Below are 20,582 nucleotides of genomic sequence, written 5' to 3' on the forward strand. Positions count from 1 at the left end.
GCCTGGCACCTTGCAGATCTGGCGTAAAGCGCGGAAAAATTTGTTGAAAGCGCATACCCGAATGGCAGAGCAATACAACAAACGTCGAGTAGCAGTCCCATTTCAGATAGGTGATTTAGTGCTCGTGCAATCACATGTTCTGTCTAGTGCTGCTAACAGAGTGATGAGTAAGCTTAGTTATCGGTTCAAAGGACCATATCTGATTAAGAAGTTTTTGACACCAGTTACTGCAGCTTTGCATGATCCTGAAACAGGAGTCTATATGCAGAAAGCACATGTATCTCAACTAAAGAAGTACACTGAATAACTTGTTTCTTATCCGTGAGGGGAAACTTGTTCAGTAGAGCTGACTTGTCTTCTTTCTATTCATGTCAACTTTTGACATTACTGTATCTGGACAGCATCTAATACAGTGAATACTTTGTTTTTTCCATTGGAAAATTCTTGTGTAATGGGAATATGGTAATTAATAGATGATCGCGACATCTTTACTGCCCTCCTATTCTAATAAATACTTGTATATATGGGTATTAGCTTATTCTTTAAGCTGTTGGTCTGACGATGTGGTTGTGTACTACATTTTCATTGTTGTGTTATGAGTAAGGATTTGTTTCCTGTGGACATTGACTTTGAGGTATAAAGTCTTGGAAGAATTTGGTGTATTGTTTGTGTTAATAACTATATTTCACGAAAATTTGAGCTAGGTCCTATTGTCTTCATGGATTTGTAATTTTGTTGTTGTAGTCAATGACTTGATGTACTGCAGTATGTGCTCTTGTGCTATTTAGTAATTATTTGGTATGTCTTTGTATAATAATTGGTGAGTTTTACACCACAAGGCTCTGAAAGTTGTTAACTTGTGGACTGTATATAAAAGTAGTGTTGACATTGTACACTGGGAACAAAGTGAATTGTTCTATTTTTCTAATAAAATTGTTTTGATTTCATATTAGACTTAGGCATTTTGGATATTTGAAGTTATGATAGTAGAACTATCTTTATTCCTTAGTAAGTCTGCCAACAGAGTCATCTGTGAATTCTAGTTGGTTAGGTATGTGAACTTTGTCTTAGGTAATTGTACTTTTGGAAATTACCATAGGTCAAGTTAAACCCTTTTCAGTTATTGTTGGTTTTGTCTTATTCTAGAATCAAGAACAGCAGAGTATGCTAACGATGTTATTTTTCTTGTGGTGTTTATCTCTTGGAAGCTTGTGTAGATTTTCTCAACCCCTAGTGTGCGAATGGAGCTGCTCACTTCTTTTAAAATCTTTTGCTTCAAGTTGAGTTGATGGCGGTGAGAACCAGTGCTCACTCAGTCATTGCTTGCCTTGCTAGGTAAAGCTAGATTGGTTCAGGGTTCCAACTGTTTGTGTCATATTTAAAATTGATTAATCAAAAATCTTCAAACCAGACTAACGTTTTTGTATTGATCTCTGTCTTAATTATTTCTTTGGTGAGTAAACTGATTGACAGGCTGGCCACCTGGAAGGTCAGATTCTCACAAATTCTCCTTCTAAGTAGTTGTATTCCTTTGGGAACTTCGTCCTATTCCACATGGTTTATTTGAAGTTTTGCTTCCTTTGTTTTGTCAACTTGACATGGTTTTACTTTTACTATCATTCCACCTTGTTTTGCTTTTGCAATTATTCCTTTACCTCTTCCAAATATTTTGCTTTCAGCACCATTCTTCATGATTTAAACTTTTCGAATTTTTCCAGTATTTTGGAAACTTTGGATCCCATGATCTGGTATCCTGTGGAATCCTATTTGCATCCTGTCACTCTTCCACCCTGGGTTGGGATAGTCTCAACATTTTTGTCCTCGTGATTATGTTGTACATAAATGCGTAATATATGAATAGAATGTAAGCTTAGTCATATATCTCTTAACTAGTTATGCTCTTGGGGAATGCTTTTCTTTTCTTTGTCTTAATACTAGGTAGGAACCAATTTATTTAGTTTGTTGCAGCACATGATACGGTGGGTTATTTGACTTGAATTACCACAAAATTACGTTATTCTTTTATCTAGTTAGTTACCCTGGGATTGTGATTTTCCCTGGTGTTTCACACCAAAACGAGGGGGTGAATGTAATGGTCCCATTACAAGGTAGTTGATTTATTTAAAGTTCCCGCTGAAGCCATCTGGTTTTTCTCCCTTTTAACTCCTTGTGGGAAATTTTCTTTAAATTTGTTGGCAGTCTAGAAAGCTCAGGAAGCGAGGCAGAGATTATAGTTGGCGTCTGTTTTTGGCTTGGGTTTTGAATTTTAACCAATGTAGCTATGTTGTGTTGTTAAAGAACAGTTTTTCTTTATTTTAGCATTTGAATTTTTGGCATTTTAACATGTCTATTTCTTTTACCTAATTATCTCGTTCACCTAGTGTCACAAAGTGAATTTTTGTGACGGATGGAGAGCCGTCGAATAGTGTAAAATTAGCGAATTTATTCTGTCTTAGAATTAGAATAGGGTCGACTGCCGGATATATTTTGTTAGATTTGCAGTTGTGTACATGCACATCATCACCATCGTCGCCAATCCCTATGAATCAGCAGCATCCATGTCATCAGAACGATAAGCGGCTACCGAGTCGGGCTGGTATCGTTCTTCATGAAATTTCTGGAATAGAAATATTGTTTACCGGCCTGAATTAGTGTAGCAATTAGTATCATTGTCATCATTTGCTGCACCCTTAACATCAGGAGCAGCTGAATCAAACCCTGTCACATGACCAGTGGCGTGATCGTCTTTTCAGACTCTCATTGGTCAGGAAGCTCTTTTCCCCCGGCCTCCTAATTTTCAGCGACCCGGTGCAGCTTCAAGAATACCTGGGAGAGAAAGCAGTTGTTCGGTGAACGGGTTCGTGTACGGCTGCGTTCCGAGCGGCGCTCCTAATAGTGGTGTACTAGAGGGTTAATATTCCATTCTGTATTTTAGTGAATGGAATATTGTATGTCGAATTGTCGACTGTATTTGAAGATAGAACTTCCTGGGGGATTTTCTTTCTTGTTGGTTATTTTTCCTAAATTCGTATCACTGGGGGTGAACGAGTTATCCTTGGTTTTGAAACCTGCAAGGGATCTTAAGTTTGTGCTACAAACAGTTGAGTGGGAAATTTAGCTAGGCTCTTAAGTAAATTATTTTTGAGGGCTTAATTCATAAGTCTCGACTCTGTCGCTTCACGACGTTTTTAATTATAATACGGGAAGTGGGAATCGGTTCGCTATTCTCCGTATCAGTATCCACGTCGATTCAGGTAATCGTATGTCAGGACTGGTAGTCCATATATTTTTCCTTCTCTGTAGTAAGGTGGCCTTTAGTTTAAAGAGTAATTCTTCTCCATTGAATTTTTATTCTTGTAGGGAAATCCCTGTCCTTTTTGAGAATAGTTTTACTCAATTAATTTTTATTCTTGTGGGAAAATCCCTGTTCCTTTTGAGAAAAGTTTTCTCGATTAATTTTTATCCTTGTAGAGAGATCATTATCATTTATGGTGAATTTCCCTTGCTTAGTTTTCATACTGTAGAGTGGCTCTGTATTTTAAATTCGCTTAGCAGTTTCTGACTTGCTGTAATTCCTAGTAGGAAATTCCAATCATTTCCTTGAGAACTCAGGTACAGCTTGAGTTCGTCCTTGTCAAAGTTGGTAGACTGCGACGTCCTTTCTCTTTCTTTCTCTTCACTTTCCCTATTCTAAAATCCTTCTAGCTCTCAGGTACAGCTTGAGGACTTCCTCGCCGAAGTTTCTAGACTGCGGCATCCTTTCTCTTAATTCTTCCTGTGTTAAAATCCTTCCTGATCTCAGTTCCAGATTCGAGATTGTCCTAGTCGCGGGTTTTCAGACCCGCGAATCCTTTCTAAAATTCTTAGAAACCTGTCTTCTTTAATAGCAAATATTATTTGCTGGTTTTCCCTGTGGAAAATTCACGAATTTTCCCGTGATCTCAGTTGCAAATTAGAGATCGATCTTGTGGTAGTCCTTAGACTGGCAATTACTTGGAAAAGTCTATTGAAATCTTTTCCTGAATTAGGAGTCTCTGACTCGATATTTTCCTTGTGGAAAATCCTTTCCTAACCTGACAACGACAGACTGTTGTCTTCCCGAAGTTATTCTACAGACTGTGTCTGTGAAAAATCTTTTCTATCCTCTCATAATAGTCGACATACTGACTATTGATTTAAAAGCGTTTCGGACGATTGAGAGTGATTCCCATACCCTTAAGGGCAGTTACAGATTGGCCCTTAATAACCGGCGCGCTGTCATCAGACTAGCGCGGAAATCCTGTTTAGCAGTTTCAGAATTGCTGAAAATCCTTTCGCAGCTGCAGGCTCGCGATTCAGAAATCCGACACCCGAAACCTTATCCTCTAAACTTTAATTACCACATAATTGAAATTGATATACTGTATTTAGCTAGCAGGTCCAGCTTGCTGAGAGCTAGAGCGCAATTCTCAGATTGCGGATTATTGAGCAGATATTTATTCGCTGTAGAGAATAATAATCTTATTATTGATTCTCTGTTCCCTATACCCTATACCGTATACCTCATACCCTGCACCCTATTCTCTATAGCTTACACCCTATTTAACTACATCTCAAATACTACTAGTAACTCCATAGTTCCATCATACCTTTACCCCATAGCTCTCACCTTAAACCTCACAGAAAAACCACATCCCGGGCTTGCAGGTACAGCTTGCTCGCCGTCAATTCGCAGTTAGTTCAGATTGCGTACTACCTTTATAAATAGAATTATTGGTAGGGATCTGATAGTCAGATCCGTCTCCTTGTATAGGGTTATCTTAATATCCCTTAACACCCACCCTGTATTCCAAAGGCCGAGGGCCGAATCGGCCAACAACGGCACGGGCAAACACTCTTCCCCTGAAAGTAAAAATCTCGCGAAAGAAGCAGAGGGTAAAAAATCAGGATAGAGGGAGAAGTGTAGGTCCGGTAACTCCACCTGTCAGTACGGCTACTGACCCCGACCCATATCCGACTGTAGCTAGTCCGCGTTGTAGCAATACTTCGCAATTATTAGGATACCTAGAGGGTGGAATAGGTCATGCTAATACTAGCTATTAATTTATGTCTCATTTGAGTAAATGCTCGTCTTTGCTAACGTTTGACTTTTGTACAAGCCAAGCTAACCAAACGCGTCTGTTACTTGTTTATTAAATCCGCAAAAGGTATGTACTAGCATAAGTATTTAATTATTATTTGTAATAATTATACCAAAATGGGAACATTGATTTCCATAGACTCAAAACAAGTAGTAATAAGACAAATATAAAATTGCATATTCAATGTACGACAGGTTAGATTGTAAGTTTGCTGGTTAGATCGTGTAATTAAGTGATCCTATGGATTATCTGGACGAGAATAACAAATTTTACTACTAGAATAGGAAGTCAGGATGCAGAAATATTACTTTGTTTTCTGTTAATAGTTATTTCATTTAAACATCGATAATTACTTCTGTTCAAAGTGGGGAGAGCTAATCTCCATAAATTTCAGATGACAATTTTTCCAATAGTTATGTTGATATATTATAATTAATAAGAAATATTATAATTTTGATATTCCACTATTATTTGCTAGTTGATTATACTGATTAGACTGTACTAGTTGATTATAATTCAAGAGTGGCCAATACATAGCATGTAGGCTCCATGCTTAAGATAGAAATAACCGAAATGATTGTTATACAGTAGGTTAGGTGCGCAAAGCATAGATTTGTTGCATAATTCGAAACTCTTTTTTGAACTCCTTAAAATTTTTCCTATTGAAAATATTTGTTTTTGAATTCCTATTGTTAGAGGAGTAGAAACTATTGTAGATTGTTTATTATTTTAAGCGGTCCACGACATGGGGATTCACGATCTCGGCGTACTGTCCGACACTCCACGAGCTGGGCGACATTCTGATTCTGACGTCACGGACGATCTGTTGGACCACGGCTGTACAATGGCATAAAAATCTAATTTTGCCGAATGCTGTTGAACTACCAGAGTTTGTTACTCCCAATTGGAAAGTTCGCCGAATCGAGGTAATACATCTCCAATTTTTCTACCAAACTGGAACAATCGGCGAATAGTGGGGGAAGTTATTCGTTTATCCTTGTCAGGTTGGGAATATAATAGTTTGTTCTCGATAATGAATTATTGTATTCCTTTCACTGTCCGTGTTGAGTCGGAAATGATCGAGCAGTGTATTTGAGGAACACTTGACCGCAACACTACTGGGGTGATGTTAGATGAACGAATTGGACTGCAACCTAATCACTAATTCACTGATTTGTATTTGAATCTTAGGTAATCCAAGTATCCCTTGAATAGTAATTTCTTTTTCTTTTTATTTTGAACTTGTATTAATTCTTTTATTGGATATTGAGTAATACTTGGGTGGACTTGCTTATAATCTGTTTTGGATTATTTTCCTTGTATTCAAGATCACTGTTGATCCTTTGGGGATTTCAGTTACGTATTGGGTATCCTTGGATCTCCTAGATTCTTTCTTTTGAGATTGTCATTTTCAGGTTTTTGAAAATTATTAAGTAGTGGTCAACGACTGTTGAAGATCATGTATTGTCTTGTTCATAATAATTTTTTTTTAATATATTGGTAATTTATCCACCAAATGAGCGTCAGTGTATTTTAGATTGATTAGACCCCTTTCCCTAGGTTAGAAGTGGTCGGGCTGGATTCTTTCAAGTGATGAATCAATAACACTGTTCACACAAACATTTCTTAAGTGTGACAAACTTTAGAGCTTTTGGATGATGAAATTAACGACATAATTGATTCAATTTTGTATTGTGAAAATGGAAAGCTTCACCCTTCCATATTATCGCAAACACATTTGTACTTAATTGTAAATAGTAAGAATTATTCTTCAGCCAGTAATAATATGATAAATATTATATAATATGATAATAATATGAAAGTGTTGTGGGACATAAGCAAAGCTACATGCATATTGTCGAAAAATCCATTAACTTATATAATTCATATTCCTAAGCTCAATGTGATTTTTGATAGGTACGATTTGCTCTCATATCCTGTACAAAATGGTTCGAAAGTATTCACAATGAAATTAACTGGAGATGTTCTACCTGTTTCGAAAGATAACAAAATTTTGGAAATTGTATAATTGTATGGACTTCTCAAATAATTCTTTCTGTAAAGATTCTAAAATTGTAACTGACGAATGTATTTTTCATTATTCGATAATGAACCTTTGAAGCAATGTAAGAAGATCGAATTACTAAATGTTGAACCAGACTTGAAATACTATGAAAGATGTGAGTGTAATTGGCTTTAGAGTGAATGAAATTAACATCAATAGTATCAAAATCAATTCCCCAATCTCATTTTTGTTAAATTTAGAACTCAATGACTTGATGACAGATAAAAGGTTACCTTTCTCTTCAATCACTACTTTTGGTCAAAAATTGTCATTCGTTCCTGAAATTACTCATAAACAAAAGTTTGACATGAGAAATTTGGAACAAATAGAGAACATTCATTTATCAAATGTTGATACAGAAGAAGAGGACTTGTATGATCCTTGGGTCATCTACCCACATGTTATCAGTTTTTCTGGTCTATTGATGATCATTGTTATTGTTATTGTTCTCTATCCCAAATTGAAGATTTTTTTTGTGTAGTGATGTTGATAATCAAAAGATTATTCATATGCCTTCAACTGTAGTATACGCTCCTCCAGCTTTATCTTAATTAATTGAGATTTTTGGTTATTCATATCTTTTAGTCATTTTTGGAAGTTCGTGGGCGAACTTGAATTTGAGGAGGGAGGAGTTATGTAGATCAATAGTGTAATTAGTCATTAGTAATCACTTTTAGATTTGCATTGTCTTTATTGTCATGAGCCGCTTGGAGCGCCCGGACCGTCAGTCGGTGCTCAGCTCTCGTTGTGTTAACATCATGTTATTCAATAAAAATCATTTTCAAAAACCGAATTCAAATCTATTTGAATCTATCTCAGGTAGATGTACCTACCTAGTCCTGAACATTCTACTCGTAGCTTGCATTAGGAAATTAACAGGAGAAGGTGTATAAGGTGGATAAAGGAGAGCTTTCCAAAGCAATTCATCTTTTCAGAACATTCAATCCTGAACATAATTTAATCTCTCAACTTTCCCCTTAGCATAAATAAATATGAATTGTTGTTGAGAAGAATACAAGTTTAATACAGAGATTAACAAAAAGAATACATGCAAACAACAACAATACACATTAAAACAAAAGAAAAAGAAAGTGGTGCAGAAAAAGGATGGAAGATTGAAGTGTTTTTCCAACTATGGATATCCATGTACCAAGAAAACCTTCAAATTATGATTAATTAAATGATAACTTCGAAAACTACTTTCTTGAAAATTTCTATCTGTTTTGGTTGAATTTGAGAGGTGTTTCGAATCCTAAAAGGATTATTATTTAGCTATTCATTACCATTTCTGTGGTGGCTCAGAAATTGATGATATACGCTGAAAAAATGCACCTAGAATGAGGTACTTCAACCTAAACTGTATAAAATATATATAGTTTTTGATAGGTCACTGATTCAGTGACTCACTTGAAAGTTTATCCTGGAAATCTGAAAAACGAAGTTCATCTCTGCATCTTTACACTTGTCAGCCGAAAACTGTGTGCCAGCTTTAGATTTAAAAGTTAAAACTTGCTTCTTTTCTCTATTGCGCAACTGGTATTGTAAGGGGGTTTGTCAATGGTCAATGACAACAGTAACAGAAGATACTTGAAGACACGAGTAACTTTGACATAAGTAACTTCAATGCATAAGTAACTTGTGTCTGTAACATAAAAGTTGAGGACAGGTAGCAGTTCTTTGTAGGTAAATTCACGATTGAATTTTGATTTATAGGAGAGTCAATACTCAGTGGATTTGTAGGAGAGTTTACGTAGCCTATGGTGGCACGTGAACCACCTGAGAGGCCAAACTATCTTCTTCCTACTAACTTTGAAATTAAAAAAATAATTCTAATTCTTTCTGATCAATATTCTTGATTTCGCCACTCTTTTGAAACAAAGATTTCCCGAGCATGTCGAAAACTTCATTTTTTTGTCTCGACATTGACGAAAAAAATAATTATTACTGTTAATTTAAAAACAAATGAGTTGGATAAAAATGATCTGGGAACCAATGGAGAGGAAAAATCATCCCAATCTCTCCGTTATCTTGGTTCCATAAATTTTAAAGAAGCTACAGTATATGCAAAAGAAAAACATTCCGTGATGTTTTCAATTCTGTCAAGAAATCCATATTTCCTTCTAATATGAACCCCTGGAACTCATGTAGCACTACTGAAATATCGGGAATGATATTCCACATAATATTTGGTGATTGAATTAGAAATTCGAGAAATCTGCAATATCATTTCATCGGGTGGAAGACCAAGTCTCAGCTTGTTTAAATTCAGACTGAAAGCCCTGGTGAAACAAAAAGTCGTTTGGTGGATGTATAGAAGATCCACAAATGAACAGTATCCGATTCTTGTTTGTAATGTGTTTTCGAAAAAGAAAAAAAATCGTTCAATAAACTTACCTTTAATTACTGTATTGAAAATTTCTCTCTGAAATCAAATTAATACCATTATATTATTATTCTTCTATACTAAAATTTCTAAACACTGTCATATATTATTATGTATTGTGAGAAAAATTTGAATAAAAAATAATATACTATATCAATCATATAGTCGGAAAGGGATGAATTTTATCGCCCCTGATATTCAACTTATATGCTCAGAGACAATAATTTATCAAGAAACCTTGAAATACTCGGAGGCTGGCATACTATGAAGAGAGAGCGGTTTAACAACTTGCAGATATGCAGATGACAATGTAATTTTCACCGACACTTCGCAAGGAGAACTCACCCATGAACAGTTGTATTTCAATCTTTGAAATCCACAACTTTCAATTATACAGAGTTGGTGAAAATTATGGAAACAGCTAAATATGTCTCTTACAAGAATACTTTGATAGTAGGTTTCATTGGGGATCCTATTTGAAATGAAAATTAATCTTCAAAAATTTCTCTGTCGCTTCAACATCTTTGACCCTCATATATGAATCCAAATTCATTTTTTAAATGAGGAGGTTGTCATGTGAAACATGATTTTGATAAAGAATTCCAAGAGATAATAGATGGCGAAAACCTCACATTGATATCTCAACCAGTATCAGTTTGTTGATGTAGAAGTTCTAAATAATATTATGTTGTACGGTATATTAACCAGCTGAAATCATGTGTCCGCGCATGAAGGACTGTCTGCCTAATAAGCACCTAAATACCTCAGTGCTGATTTTATGAATCAATCTTAGACCAGTTATAGAATAGACACGGCCCATTGTATATTCATACTGAGAATCGATGAAGCCAACATCTACTGCCATATCGCCAAATAGTGACGTCATCATCGTATAGAAAACTTTTCTATATAGTTTGTTTACATTGTTTTCCATAACAGATTGTGTCTTTTTCAGCGGGAGCGCAGCGGGTGTTAACCATTTTCATAAATAATAATTTACTTTCTTCTGAAATAGAAACAATCTGAAAGTTTTCTATCCGATGCTGACGTCACGATAGGGTGATATGGCAGTAGATGTTGGCAACAGATGCTAGACTTCCCATCGTGTCTATTCTATAACTGGTCAAAGGAATGAATGAATGAATGGATGGAAAACTGTCGTAATTGAATGCAATGAATTCTTCAGATGACTAAATAAATCACAACCTTTTCCTTATGCACTTTCAATGTTATTCGTTATATCCTGAAAAAGGAAAAAGTGAGTTCGGAAAATACGTGTTCAAAATTTGAAACTGATTGATCAATTTTTTCTAAAGTTATTGTAGAATATATACAAACAGATGGACAACGACTTTGGCATTGAGTGAGTCGAAATTGGAACTCATAGACGCTCGTTCAATTACTATGATCATTATGATTTTTTGAAAGAGTTATACCATTTCAAAAAATGACTCAAAGTGAGTTACCTATTGATGAAAGTTACATCGTGAGAACCTACAGCAGTCAGCAGTTTCTATACAACTTCTTGGAACTCTCCTGGAACTGTTGAAGCCAGCTTTCTCACGCATCGAGAGTCAGTCCTGCTTACAACATCGAAGCGAGAGGTACTCACTTTATCAAAATTCACTTGTTTAAATTGTTTTATTCCAAATTTTGTGTTTTGTAAAAATAAAGATTTCTTTTTAAAAAGAAATCTTACTGAACGCATTATTTAGCTGGCGCAGTCGGTAGGACGATCGGGATTAATGAACATAATCTTCAGTTTTTAAACTGTTAACGATCGTTTGTAATATAAGGACCTCGCGTTCGCGACATCCGAAAAGTGTGGTGAATTATCAAGCTGCGAAACACCAACATTGTGAAGTGCAGTGGATATCAAACTTCGATATCATCATCACCAAATCTTCTTCATCGAACGTGCATCATCAACGCTGAAAGGACATCAGAAGAGATGAGCATAGCATTCGTTTTAGTGTAAGTCTTAATTTTAAGTTTTAATATTGTAATATTTTAGTTTGGTTATTCTCGAAACATTTAAATATTTCAGAATGCCTAATCAATCAGTAGATACAGCACCCTCTGCTGCTACCCCTGTTTTAAGAAAAGAATTCCTGGATATGATACCAGAATTCTCTGGAGAGCCATTATTATTGAACAGATTTGTATCGATTTGCGATAAAGTAGTTGCTAAGTTTTTTGTACAATCGAATCCCGATGATTTTCAAAATGAATATCTATTTTCTACTATTATTTCTAGACTCAAAGGTAGAGCTTTAGAACTTGTAACCAGTGGAAACACTTATGCTTGGCCTGAAGTGAGAAGAGTACTTCTCGACGGCTATCTTGACAAACGTGATTGTTTCACGTTGAATATTGAAATGACAGAATTGAAACAAGAAAGTAGCGAAAGCCCTTTTCATTTTCACGAGAGAATTCAAAAGATTCTCAACTTACAACTTGCATATTTCCTCACGAAAATGGCAGCAAACTCAACTATTCTATGCGAATATGCAAAACAGCTTGCCCTTAGGGTATTTTTGAGAGGTCTGAATGAACCTATAGGATCACTGATGAGAACAAAAAACCCTTCAAGTCTAAGTGAAGCTTTGAGTATGATCACAAACGAAATGCAGTACAAAAACAGAAATAGTAATTATAATTTCAATCTCAATAAGAGACCAATCTCACAACCATTCCAACAACTTCCTCTGACTAAACAAATCCAACACTTTCCTCAGACTAGACCAATGCAAAACTTCCCCCAAAACAAGACTTATCCGAACTTCCAAAACCAATCACAACAAAGACCAATGATTACACATCAAAATAACAATCAACAATTTCGCAACTTCAGTTCAATGAACCAACAGAGACCAATGTTTCAAAGGCAATTTTTCGGTCAACAACACAGACCACAAACGCAATCGCAACCAACTCCAATGAGTATTTCAACCAGAAACACTGAACTTGAACCCCCGAAAAAGAACCCCAGATTCAATCAACTGACAACCGAATTCGCTACAAACAATGACGAATTACTCAATACTAACAGAAACGAACTCTTGACTGACAATTTCTCAAATGAACCGTTCAATTACCCCGAAATGACTGGAAATCTCATGAACAATTTTGAAAACTTGGAATTGAATGATGATTACAATAATCAAATGACTTCCGACCAAACAGAACAAAATCATTTTTTAGAGGAAACAAGCCTCGGAACAAATTTGCAATTATGAACTTGCAAACAAAAGATAACGAACTCTCTTACTTTCTAGACCCACAAACGAACTTTCGAGTACTGATTGATCCCGGAAGTACGCAATCCTTTATAAAAAAGGTAATTGCACATGAAGGTTTTAAAGATTCCTTGAAACCAACACCATTTGAAGTTACTACAGCCCATGGTAAATCAAAAGAAAAATTCAGTGCTAAAATACCATTCCTAGGAAGAAAATTTGATTTTTTCGTATTTGATTTTCATAAAGATTTCGATCTCTTGTTAGGAATGGATGCTATAAAGCAATTGAGAGTAAGATTGGATTACATTAGTAACAAACTTTACTATGGAAACAACAAACAAGTACCAATACTGTATTACAATACAACTTTGCAACACAATGAACCTTCTAAAGTCAATAAACCTCGTCAACTGTGGACTTACTTGATTGAAGCACGTAGTCGGAAAACAATATCAATTCCGATAAAAAACGTGTCAAACGGAGAATGCTTTCTCAAATACCAAAATCTCTCTGGACTAGAAATTCCACAATCTATCCTAAAAGTTGAAAACAATAAAGCAATCTGTCTAATTACAAATTCATTTACGGAAGATAAAAAATTGACAATCACACGACCTTTTGAAGTTGAAAATTTGGAAAACTATGAACTAGTCCCTCATTCAAAATCCACCTCATCTCCAAACAGTAATAACTTGAATAATTTTGAAGTTGACCAAACTAGATTAGATCTTTCAACAATTAGAGCCGAACACATGAATTCCGAAGAAAAAGAAGCAATATTAGAACTGATAAAAGAGTATGCAGACATTTTTCATGTAGACGGAAATAAATTGACATTCACAAATCAGGTCAAACATGTTATCAGAACAACCGATGAAATTCCAGTTTATTCAAGAAATTATCGATATCCTGTTGTTTACAAAGCAGAAGTTGATAGACAAATCCAAGAAATGCTAGATCAAAAAATTATTAGACCCAGTCATTCAGCGTGGAACTCACCAATTTGGATTATACCCAAAAAACAAAAATACAGAATTGTGATAGATTTTAGAGGAGTAAATGCAAAAACTATTGATGATAGATTCCCATTGCCAAATATTGCTGAAATCCTGGATAAATTAGGAAGATGTCAATATTTTACAACTCTTGATTTGGCAAGTGGTTTCCACCAGATTCAAATGCATCCCGATAGTATTGAGAAAACAGCTTTTTCCACAGATACAGGTCACTATGAATTTCTAAGAATGCCTTTTGGATTAAAAAACAGCCCACCTACATTTCAAAGAGTACTTAACAATATCTTGAGAGGTATTCAGAACGAAAAATGTCTTGTCTATTTAGATGATATAATAATCTATTCTACCAGTCTCCAAGAACACATCCAAAGATTGAGAGAGGTATTTGATAGATTACGATATGCTAACTTTAAAATTCAGCCAGACAAAACAGAGTTTTTAAGAAAAGAAGTAGCTTATCTAGGACACATAGTCACACCAGAAGGAGTAAAACCAAACCCAGAAAAGATAAAAGCAATACAACAATTTCCTATCCCAAAAACTACTAAAGAAATCAAAGGATTTCTAGGACTGTTAGGCTATTACAGAAGATTCATAAAAAATTTCGCAGATGTAACCAAACCACTAACAAAACGCCTAAAGAAAGGAACCAAAATTAATGTTGAAGATGAAGATTATATGAAATGCTTTGAATATTGCAAAACCCTTTTGTGTAATGACCCAATTTTACAATATCCTGATTTTTCATCCGAATTTTTATTAACAACAGACGCTAGTAACGTATCAGTAGGAGCTATCCTGAGTCAGAAGAAAAATGGTGCTGATTTACCTATAGCTTATGCTAGTAGAACCCTGAACGAAAGCGAAACCAGATATTCGGCAATAGAAAAAGAATTATTAGCGATAGTTTGGGCAACCAAATACTTTCGTCCTTACTTGTACGGCCAAAAATTCAAAATTTATACTGATCACAAACCATTGCAGTGGCTATTCTCAATAAAAGAACCAAATTCCAAACTTCTCCGCTGGAGATTGAAACTAGAAGAATACGATTACGAGATTTGTTATAAAAAAGGAATTTTGAATCAAAACGCTGATGCTCTATCTAGGATCCAATTGAATAATAATGATGTTATTCCAGGTCCTTCAAGACAAAACACAGGTGAAGAAGTAGATAAGATAATAAACGAAGCTATTGAAATGCATTTTTCTGAACTTGACGATCAATCTATGATAGGAAATGTAGACGACTATGATGTACGTGACAACAACCTTGACATTCGAGAAGAACAACATGACTCTGACGATCAAACAGTGCATTCAGACTATTACGGTAATGAAATGATTGGAATTCAAACTCTTGACGAACCAGTGAACTTTGCTAAAAATCAAATATTACAAAATCTAGTGAAATACAATCCACGAAAAGTGAAAATACAAAAACTATTTGAAAACAAGTGCCGAATTATTGTAGAAATTTCCGAGAATAATTTTGAGAAAGATGTAGTAGAATTTGTAAAAGAATATCTAGTTCCGAATGTAAAATATTGTCTATACTTTGAAAATGATTTCTACGAAAGATTCACTGTAATAATTGCAACCTATTTCAAAAATACACAACTCAAACTAGTACGTTGTACGAAAAAACTGATTGATGTCACAAACGAGGAAGAGATAAAAGAGATAATCAATAACTATCATGTCGGAAAAAATAATCATCGTGGAATTCAAGAAACTTATGAGCAAATTAAAAGAAAGTACTACTGGCCAAATACTCGAAACAGAATTCAAAATTTCATCAATAGATGCGACATTTGCTTAAAAACAAAATACGAAAGAGTACCCTTGAACTTGGAAATGAATCTTACCCCCACTGCTTCAAAACCACTTCAAACTATTCATATCGATAGCATTACTTTTGACAAAAGGAATTTTTGACGATAATAGATAGTTTTTCACGTTATGCACAAGCCTATCCACTTACTAGTGCACAAGGAATTGAAATAGTTGATAAACTACTGGATTTCTTCAGTCATCACGGTGTTCCAGAAAGTATAGTTTCAGATAATGGCACAGAGTTCACTAATAATGTGGTGAAAGAATTGATGACACTTCATAAGATAAAGATTCACTTTATCAGCACACAGCATCCCCAGTCAAACGGCATGTGCGAAAGATTGCATTCAACCCTTGTCGAGCATATTAGACTCCTTAATAATCAAGCTCAATTCAAAGACGATTCTATCGAGAGAAAAGTGAAACATGCAATTTTAGCGTACAATAATAGTATTCACTCTGTAACAAAACTAACTCCATTTGAAATTCTGAACGGACACATAAACGCAAATGCTTTATTTGACATTGACATTGGCAAACAGATGATGAACGACTATGTCAATCAACACAGAGAAAAAACCAAAAAGCTCTATGAACACATTAGAGAAACGAATCAAGCAATTAAAGAAAAGGTTATCGAGAAAGTGAACGAGAATAGAGAACCATTGCCTGAAATTCCATCCGATATCTACGTTAAAAATATGCAGAAACAGAGTAAGACAAAAACAAATATAACAAAGAGAAAATCGAATCTGTGAACAGAGACCTTAAAACAGCTAAAATCGTACCGAGACACCATAACACAAAATCTAAAATACACCTTTCCAAAATTAAAAGACCTAGAAAAATCATCAAAACTAATGACATTGAAAAACCTAAGACAGTGACTCAACTGACTATTGACAATGACAATCCTTTTCCAGGTCCCTCTTCATCCTGTACGCAGCAAGATCAGGAACAGCAATAGACATTAAGAATGTTACTATTAATTCTGGAATTGTACCAATTAACCTTGGCAAAGCCAAACTTGTATATAACTCGCACGTTTTTGTACATAATTATGATCTGAAATCAATGTATTCAGAAATTGAAAATTTGAATAATTACTATGATAAGGTATCTCACTATTTTTGGAAAAATATTAGTATAAGTTCAAAAACCGATTTCGTTACAGAAAACAGTAGTAAATTAAGAGATGCAATCAACTATTTGAAATTCATCAACCACACGAAGTATGTTATTGAAGAAAAATTGGAAATGATTTTGTTTTACAATGAAAACGTCAAACGCAATAAAAGAGGTTTAATAAATAGTCTTGGATCTGTTTTAAAATTATCACTGGTAATTTGGACGCTTATGACGAACAAAAATACGATAAGTTGATTCTCGAACTGTATAATAATCAAGATAATTTAGCCAATCAAATTTCAAACCATTATTCAATCAGTCAAAACATTATTGTAGAATTCAATGAAACAATTAAACTTGTGAACCAAAACTTCAATGAATTGAAAGAGAAATTTTTGATAATTAACGATGATTTAAACGATTTCATAGAATTAGAAAAAATTAAAGATATTTTGAATCAATTACTTATAGCTTTTAATATTTTATTAGACGTAGTTCATGACATTGAAAATTCTATTGCATCTTGTAAAGTAGGCGTTCTGCACCCTAGTATAATGTCTACTAAAGAATTGTTGAATGAACTTGTGAAAATTTCAAAATTCTATGACAAGAAATTCCCATTAGAGATTAAGTATAATAAGATGTTAGAAATAGAAAAATTGATTAATGTAGATTGTAAGCTAATTAAGAACGAAATCATTTATTTTCTCGAATTTCCGATTGTAGAAGAAGTAACTTTTGATCTTTTTGAATTATTACCAATACCAAGTAAAGTAGAATCAAATTTTGTTACAATACTTCCACAAAACAAATACCTATTGAAATCTTCTGATAATTCTAATACTTTAAAAATTGAAGGATTGTATAAAGAATGTAGATTGATAGGAGATAACGAATGCTATCTGTGCTCATCCGAAGCCATCTCCCATCAACAACTGCAATGTGAAGCGGCTATCATATCTACTGGTTCCACTGACAACTGTAAATTCACCGCCGTCCAAATTGAAGAGAACCTCATCAATGGATTCCCGAAATACAACAATATTTGGCAGTCTTACCAAAATTGGAGACCTTCCACATAGAAACGAAAACCGAAACTACTGTGACAACACTTCAAGGAATTTATTTCATCAATACAGCCGAAGGAAAAATTTACTATCAAGGAAAACCTCTGTTCCACTCTTCCCAAACGAGAGGACATCCAAAATTTCTAGAAAACATCCAATCAGAACTTCAAGATCATCAAATTCCAGACTTCCAAATTCATTTGAAAAATTTAGACAACTTTAACCAATTTAAAAACATTCAAGTGTCTCCAGTTATCCGAAAATCATATTTAACCACCGACATCAATGTTTTCACAACCATTTCGTACATTGTGATTGTTCTTTGCGTGATTTTCACCGTGTACAAAAGAATCTCCAAAATAGGACAGCAACCTTCTTCAAGAACTTCGCTACCAACCCCCGAAGTTCTCTTTAGGGAGGGAGGAGTTACATTGTGAGAACCTACAGCAGTCAGCAGTTTCTATACGACTTCTTGGAACTCTCCTGGAACTGTTGAAGCCAGCTTTCTCACGCATCGAGAGTCAGTCCTGCTTACAACATCGAAGCGAGAGGTACTCACTTTATCAAAATTCACTTGTTTAAATTGTTTTATTCCAAATTTTGTGTTTTGTAAAAATAAAGATTTCTTTTTAAAAAGAAATCTTACTGAACGCATTATTTAGCTTGAATTAATGACTCTCTTACAATAATGTTTCTATTCAATAAAAGTACCCTGAGGAGAGTGTATTCTCAACACTTCATGAATTCAACTCGGATCAGGAATGATCTGTTCCAAGAATTTTAACTTGAGGTGCTCAAAAAATCCATAATCACGAACAAATTTTCCCTGAGAAATTCCCCTTATTTTGATAACTACATAGTACACAAATAATGGAAAATTTGAAGTTACAAAGCCTTAGTACTTGGCACGATACGAGCCAACATGGATTGGTCAACCTTATAGCAATATTGTAGAACTTATGGTGATATCTAGCCTAAACCAATAACAGTTTCAATATACTCACATCTGAAGAAGGTTTTGGTGGATTTGGAAGGATGATACCTTGTAGCTTCTTAGAGGGTCTGGGTGATACCGATGATGATAAGAAGATGATGATAACCAATTGAGTCGACAGGATGATATTCAATGCTTCCATGATTTTGTTTGCTTCGAGATTGAACTTCCTGGAAAATCAAGTGAGAATACTAAATCTTATACTCTTGATCATATAATATCAACACAATTGAAATAAGTTGGACACCATGGAACATAGGAATATAGTGAGGTCCACGTTATAATGTCAACATTGGCAGGATCGGATCCAGGAGGTTGGGAGTGGGGGGGGGGCGAGCGAGGGGATGCGCCCCGGGCGCCGAGTTAGAGGGGGCGTCAAATTATAGTCACTATTCTCTTCTGAAAATATATAGCTAACTAACTAGCAGGGCACCCGTGCTTCGCTACGGGAATTAGAAGATGAAATTATTTTTTCCTACAGTTACCTTGAAAAGTGGCCATTCCTGCACTGATTACAGAACACAAAGAATCACTTTTCCGCTCTAGTGCGGGAAAAATTTCTCCTGCACTCCACATTTGCAACATGGCAACACAAAATAGGTGGTGGGTTATATGGAGGTACCCACTTTTCATATTCAATGGTAACTGTAGGAAAAATTTAATGTGAAATATGTGCACAAAGTTCCTCTGCTGCACTCAAGAAACCATTCCGCCCTCGCCTACGGCTCGGGCGTAAACGTTTCTTTCAGTGAAGCAAACTGTCACTTTGCGCACTAGTTGCACAAATAACTATTGTGGAACATTTTTGATCTGAATCCTACCAAAATTTATTGTTATAATCGTTTTTGAGATTACGCCACAATTTGACATGAAAATAATTGTGTCAAATCATTCGAATGATTGATTTATGTGTTGGAAGTGCTCTGTAGAAGAGTAGTCCAATTGCAGTGAATTTTGTAGAATATTGGGCGGGGCTTAAGAGTTGTCGTCGACTTTATTCATTGGTAATTAAAATTTCCCGTTGACAGTTATCAAATTAGCAATGATCATGTTATTTTTGTTTTTGCTTGATGCAATTGAACATTGAATTCCAAATTAAGTTGATTCGGAATTTGATGACTCTGGTAGCCTATCCAAGGATCTCTTGCTTATTCTGTGTTTTTTGGCATAGCTTGTCACTTACTTTTTGTTCCACTTATCCAAAAGTGTAAAAGCAGCCAATCCACTGATTCTTTCTTCCATGGAAGTCCATTCATAATAGTAAGTCTAACATATTGTGGCTGATTTCTTATGTCCTAAACTTTACTATAATAAATATCAAAGTGGAATTGATTTTTGGGAATTTGCATAAATCTGAATAGAGTGTACCCAATCACTTTGATTATTGACCACCATTATATGATTTCTTTCTTTGATCTTAGCTTAAAACCGAGAGCTTAGGGATGAAAATTTGGATGTAAACTAACATGTAATCAATACAATTTCTATCCAGATTGACAACTTTAGTATTTACTTGTGATCTATCAATATCAATAGGTTTGTCTTGTGCCATGCAATGACATCACGGAATGGAATAGGAGCAGCTGATGAAATATTATGTTTTTTTTTTCGATTTAGTTTTCAGCTGATTTTGAAACATGAAAATATCAGCCCAGTGGTAGCACAAATGCCTGTTCAATCAGGATTAAATTTCATGAGAATTAATCAGAGCAGGGTTTTTTCCAATAGAAG

At 34.9% G+C, this 20,582-nt stretch overlaps 1 protein-coding gene and 1 long non-coding RNA gene across 2 annotated transcripts in view; both read right to left on the reverse strand.

Annotated features, from left to right (window-relative positions):
- LOC120353046 overlaps window positions 1-9,607 on the reverse strand; it is a 56,257-nt gene extending 46,650 nt beyond the window's left edge. The window contains exon 1 of the long non-coding RNA XR_005572160.1: window positions 9,580-9,607. This is a non-coding gene — a long non-coding RNA (uncharacterized LOC120353046). The remainder of the gene's footprint in view (window positions 1-9,579) is intronic.
- The window catches only part of LOC111053928, a 239,205-nt gene that overhangs the window by 169,648 nt on the left and 48,975 nt on the right, over window positions 1-20,582 (reverse strand). The window lies entirely within an intron of this gene.

The sequence above is a fragment of the Nilaparvata lugens genome, chromosome 9 (genome assembly GCF_014356525.2).
Source record: "Nilaparvata lugens isolate BPH chromosome 9, ASM1435652v1, whole genome shotgun sequence".
In the NCBI taxonomy this organism is placed as follows: Eukaryota; Metazoa; Arthropoda; class Insecta; order Hemiptera; family Delphacidae; genus Nilaparvata; species Nilaparvata lugens.